Here is a 6,853-nt window from a genome sequence, read left to right as displayed (position 1 = left end):
TGCATGTGTATACAATGTTTGTGGATTGTTTTTGTAAGAAAAATTTCATAAACCAAATAGAAAATAAAAGGCCCCCTCGTATGTTTTTTCCTCAGTTCATTGGGACACTTTTGGCTTCAATATTTTATTATTTTTATTTAATTAGAATTTGTGCTAGGGCAGAACAAAATTCAACTTGAACAAATTTTAGTTCAACAAATGACCGACTCCAACCAGAGTAATGCTACATTGCTACAAGATGATTTATATATTTTTTGAGTTCTTTTATAATTGATTTAACTTTTAAAATTAATAATTTAATAATAATTTATCACTAATTTAATAATAATTTTAAAAAGACAAAAAAAAAAAAAAAAAAAAAAAAAAAAAAAAAAGAATATTCTTTAAAATAATATTTAAATCCTCCAACCGACAAGGCAAGAAGAAGCCAGATTCATTGTAAAGTGCCAAAAACTATCAAGAATTGAATTGGATATTAGTTTCTGTTGATGAGTAAATGCGGAGGAGATGCAGATGCCCGTAACTTGTCTAAAGAAAAGACAGCTTGAGGGTGGGAAGGAAGTGGGAAAGGCTGCCATCCACAGCTCCCATCTTTCCATTTGTTTGTATCAACCTCACATTCAAAGTGCATTTAATTCTGTCTTTTCTTCTTCTTCTTTTTTCTACTTTTTTTTTTCTTTTTCTTTTCTTTTTTTTTTTTTTTTAATTTATAAGTACAATGAGAAAACAAAAGTAAATTATTATATGATGGACATAAAAATTTTCGCTTTGATTAATTTACGAGCTATCAAACTAGTAAAAGATTGAATAATAGAATGTATAACGAAAATATTGATACGTGAATTTTTTATGATAAATTTATAATTATTTGCAATAGGACGAATTTTTACAGAATAGAACTATATAGAGAGGGTGTCGAAGCTCAATAACGGTAGTGGTTGTTTGCTTATTAAATATTTAAGACTTCGTCTAATTCAACTCAAAAAAGATATTGTTTTGTTTTGAATTTAAAACTAAAGTATAAACTAATGACAAATAAAATGAAGATAAAGGTAAAAGGAGAAGTATATAGAATTGATTTCACCCAAACCTCTTGCCAATGGCGAATTGTGTCTAACATGGATTCTCATTATATGAATAATATGGGCGCGTAATGGTTGTCAACCATACGATGACCTCAATACGCAAATACTTTTGTTAAAAGATAACTTATCTTAGTTTTGCACTAATCGTCCACCTAACATTTAATTGTGAAACGATTCGTGTTCTCTAGCATAGCCTATAAAATCTCTTAATAAGTATATATATTTCAAGTAATAACCATAAGTCATCTTAGTTTCGAACTAATCTTCCACATATACTATACTACACTAAGATGTGGATTAATTCGTGTTCCCTAGCATGGCTCATCAAGTTCACATGAATTTATGTAAAAAAGAATCATTGCATAGCCATCGTTCTCATAATTACAGAAAATTGAAATGTTTGAATTCATTAAAGATAAAAAGCTTTATTATAGACAAGATAAACGTTTCTTCATGAATGAATATAAGCTTTAAGAACGATTTACAAATGTTTTGCAATTGCAATCCTTTAGGCTATACAATCATTATACATGTGCAGAAAATCCCAAGAAAAACACAATCCAACTATGACACTTGGAAATAATTACATCAAAATCCTATAAAATGTTTAGTTATTCATGAAGGATTTGGGAATCTCTATTGAATAAGATAAACCATTTCCTAGAGTTTAATTGAGCTATGGGCCGTGATCCTCCTTCTACCATAACACTAATATATGAAAACAAAGCTGTAGAATTAACTAAAAACCAAAAACTTTCCCTCACTCTCACGGGTGTTCTCTTGTATAGGAAAAATGAGTGTCGATTATTATTACAAGATAAGGAAATGGAAGATCTTTAGTCAAGTTGACTAGCTAGTATATCTCTGAAGTGATAAGTCGGCGTCTACAATCGTAATCTTTGATTAATTTATCAACTTTTTGTCATTTGCTGTCTGCAGATATTTTGACGTTCTAGAAGAACCGGGGGCGATCGATCCACAACTTTGGGCGCTCGATCGCCTTCTGTTTCTACAGTGATCGAGTACCAGTGTTGGGGGGCTCGATCCACTTGATACTCTTTAGTTTTCCTAAATGTATCTTAAGCCTAATTTAATTGGTTTTACTTGTGTTTTTCATTAGGACTCAAAAATAAGATAAAACACTAAAACACAACAAAATATTATATTACAATACAAACTAAGGTTTAACATATGTGAATTAAGGGGCTTGAATGCGTAACATTCAACGCTTATCGGAAATAGTGGAAGCAATTCTCCAGTTTTGACTAATGGCGGGCAATTGAAGAGATTTTTTTACAACATAAAGATCAAAAACCTGATGAAACTATACTAAATTCTTAACTGTAACATGCCACCTTTTTAATAGGTTGCATTTTTTCAAGCGTTTTTATGCTTAAAAACGGTCAAAATTACGTAATTTGAGACTTCTTTGAAATTATAGAGGATCATACTCCTTAGAAAATATTATAAATTCTCAAATTATATGAGTTCATGACGTGTCTTGTATCGAATAGCTTGAAAAATACTATACATTAAAAATGTGGCATGTTACCGACACAGCCACATAAATTTTTTCTTTCGAAAATGTTTTTTTTAACTTCTTTATTTTTGAAGATATGCTTATTCTTTAATAAACCAAAAAACAATTTTTTATTCAAAGTTTTTTCCCAACATAAAGCACAATAACTTAATGAAAATATACTCAATTCTTATTGGTAACACGTGACATTTTTAATAGGTAGCAAAACATTTTTCACTCCGTTCGATGCAAGAAATGCCGAAATTCACATAATTTGTGAATCTATAATTTCAAAGAAATTGTAGTGGTGGATCTTTTTTCATTACATATATACATAAAAGGAAGCGCATAATTTTTAATTATATATATATATATATATATATATGCTTAAAAATTAAGCCTCGTTCCTATCAATTGTGAAAGTGCTCGCTCCCCATTTCTCTTTATATTCTCCGCTCCTATCCACCTCCTATTATGGTTTTTTCTTTTGTTTGTAAGTCTTCTCTAACCAGATCAGTAATTTTGACATCTCCGCTATACATCCGTCCATCTACTCCTTGCTGTGTCGATCATTTCCTCCATGGCCGCTGCTGTTGTTTGTTAATTGTGTTTTTACTTTGATTAAGAGTTTCATTCTATTTAAATCTGTCATCATGAGCGATCTATATGATGAATGTTAGTCAGGTTTGAAGGGTTATTTTTCACGACCTGGATAGTTCACGGTTAAAATAAATTTTCATAATATTTGGCTATGACTAGCACTTTATTGTAAGAATTTCATTTGTATTTATAACAATGTAACATCATAGTATTTTACTATGATTTTGCAGAACTTTATACTTTGTGATGTAAGAACTCTATACTTGTGATCTTTGATCAATGAAATATTCAGATATTCTGTTCAAAAAATAAAAAAATAAAAAAATCCAAAATTTAGAGAATTAGTTAGCCATGCATATTGATATTAGTTATATTATATTTTGTTGAATTATGAGTGAGCAATAATTAAAAGCAGCTACCGATTCCATATCAACCCATGAATAAATCAACGTTACTATCATAGACACGTGTGACTCATTGGCGGTACTGTACGTTGCAATCAAATAATTGCAGTAAAACATATATAAATAATTAAAAAGACCAAATTCAGGTGGACTCTTTTTTAAGAATATAATTTGATGAAAACCCTAAAAAATCACTTTCAGCAGCCTCATCACTTTAACAAAAAAGTTTTGGTGAGTGAAAATACTCACCAATTTTGATGAGTAAGAGCATTTCTAGTAGCCACATCAAATTTTGACTCACCAAAGTAGCTAAAAATCACTTTTTTCTATTATAGTGAGCCACTTTTTTCAAATTCTTTCAGCCTCACCATTTTAACTACTCACTATCACTATTCCATTTAAATAATTTTTGTTTTTTTTTCATATTTCTTTATTTTATCTCTATTTAATATTTTCATACAACAAATTATTATATATCTTCATCTTGAGATTAGATCATTGCTAAGAAATTCACAGAAGTTTTTATTTGCTTCTCAACTAAATTCAAGAAATAAAGAAATAAAAGATAAATGAAAGAACCACAAAGTTTCCATGAAATAAGGGCATAGTGTGTGAAAGATGGGAGATGAGAGAAGAAAAGGAAAAAAAATGTGTTGATCATGTGAGAGAGAAATGTGAAACAAAATTGGTGAGTGAGTTGGCGAGTGAATATTACTCATCAAAATTGGTGAGTATTTTCACTCACCAAAACTTTTTGGTTAAAGTGGTGAGGCTGCTGGGAGTGATTTTTTAGTGTTTTTATCAAATTGGCTCACTAAAATAACTAAAAAACTATTTTGGTGAGGCTACTAGGAATGCTTTACTCACCAAAATAACTAAAAATCACTTTTTTCTATTTTGATGAGCCACTTTATTAAAATTCCCCCAGCAGCCTCACCATTTTAACTAGTCAATATTCACTATTCCATTTAAATAATATTTTTTTTCATATTTATTTATTTTTTCTCTATATAATATTTTTACAAAAAATCATTAATATCCATGAAATAAGGACATTATAGTGTGAGATATGAGAGATGGGAGAAGAAAATCAGAGAAAAAAGGAAAAAAATGTGCTAATCATATGAGAGAGAAATGTGAAACAAAATTTGGTGAGTGGGTTGTTGAGTGAAAATGCCTCATCTAATTTGGTTAGTAATTTTAGTCATCAAATTTTTTTGGTTAAAATGGTGAGACTGCTGGGAGTGGTTTTTCAGAATTTTCATCAAATTGACTCACCAAAATAGCTAAAAAACTATTTTGGTGAGGCTACTAGGAATGCTCTTACTCATCAAAATTGGTGAGTGAAATTTTTTTGGTTAAAGTAGTGAGGCTGCTGTGAGTGGTTTTTTTAGTGTTTTTATCAAATTGGCTCACCAAAATAACTAAAAAACTATTTTAGTGAGGCTACTAGGAATGCTCTAATATTTACTCACCAACTCTCTCACCAATTTTGTTTATATTTTCTCTCTCACATAATTAGCACACTTATTTCATTTTTTTTCTCCCATTTTCCATCTCTTTCATACGATGATGTCCTTATTTTATGGAAATCAAGGTTTATTTGTTCATGACATAAATTTTGTGGTTCTTTTATTTATCTTTTATTTATTTAATTATTTGGAATAATTTCTTTTTTGAATTTGATTGAGAAGCAAATGAAAACTTATGTGAATTTCTTAGCAATGATCTAATCTCAAGATGGAGGTGTATGGTAACTTATTGTATAAAAATATTAAATAAAAAAATATAAAAAATATTATTTAAATAAAACAGTTAAAACTGTGAAGCTGCTGAAATTTTTTTAAAAAAGTAGTTCATCGTAATAGAAAAAAAGTGATTTTTATCCGAGTAAAATTTGATTAGCCTTCATGCTCTTTAGTAGGTTAATTAGGTCACGTAACTGATAAATGAATTAAGTAATTGAAAATACATTTCAATTGAATGGCCTTCCACATTTACAGATGGTTGGTGTACGGATAACCGAAAGTAGAAGCTCCATTTGTAAAAGAGAGTAGAAGTCGTTAAAAACTCGTAGGTCACCCCACCCCCAAAAAAAAAAAAAAAAAAAAAATTGGAGGGACTCCAATGTCCAAATGTGATAAAATGTGTAGAAAAAAGAGTGTGGATTATTATTATTATTATTATTATTATTATTATTTTTTTAATTTTTAATTTTTTTTTTTTTTAAGTACGTTTCAAAATTACAAAATAACCAAAGTCAAAAGACATTGGAATCAAACTACTAAGGAGGATCCGGAGATAGAACAACATTGCACAAGGGTAAAGTGCCACCGACCAAAGTCAAGATAAGGAAATGGAAGATCTTTAGTCAAGTTCACTGGGATATCTTTGAAGTGATAAGTCGGCGCCTACAATCGCCTACTTAGCCGTCATCTTTGATTAATTTATCAACTTTTCGTCATTTGTTGTTTGCAAATATTTTGACGTTCTGGAAGAACTAGGAGCGATCGATCCACAACTTTAGACGCTCGATCGTCATCTACATATTATGGTGCTTGATTACTTTTTGTTTATGCAGTGATCGAGTGCCAATGTTGGGGGCTCGATCCACTTGATAGTCTTTAGTTTTTCTGGATGTATCTTAAGCCTAATTTCAATGGTTTTGCTTGTGCTTTTCATTAGGACTTAAAAGTAAGATAAAACACAACAAAATATTATAGTACAATACAAACTAAAGTTTAATATATGTAAATTAAGAGGCTTGAATATATAACATTCAACAATTATTATAAATAGTGGAAGCAATTCTCCGGTCTTGAGTAATGACGAGCAATTGAAGAGCTTTTTTTACAACATAATGATTAAGAACATGATGAAAATATACTAAATTCTTAACTGTAACATGCTACCATTTTAATAAGAGGCATTTTCCAAGCGTTTTTATGCTTTAAAAGGTCAAAATTACGTAATTCTTAACTTAGTCATGCGGTGGCTTTCGGCTAATCCGATGTTTACCGGAGCTTTTATTGTAAAGATAGGCTTTTATTTATCCATGCAATCCTTGTTATTGTTTAGGCAGCTACTCCCAAGTCAAGACTTAGTTTCTGATTTTGTTTTTTCTCCTTGTTATTGTTTAGGTAGCTACTCCCAAGTCAAGGCTTAGTTTTTTATTTTGTTTTTAAGGAGTCTTTGGACCCCTAATCACTGTAATTGGCCATTTGGGGTCTCTATTTTTGTTGTGA

This window comes from Alnus glutinosa, chromosome 13, assembly GCF_958979055.1.
Source record: "Alnus glutinosa chromosome 13, dhAlnGlut1.1, whole genome shotgun sequence".
NCBI lineage: Eukaryota > Viridiplantae > Streptophyta > Magnoliopsida > Fagales > Betulaceae > Alnus > Alnus glutinosa.
The sequence above is the reverse complement of the archived record's forward strand: the minus strand, read 5'-3'. Positions refer to the sequence as shown.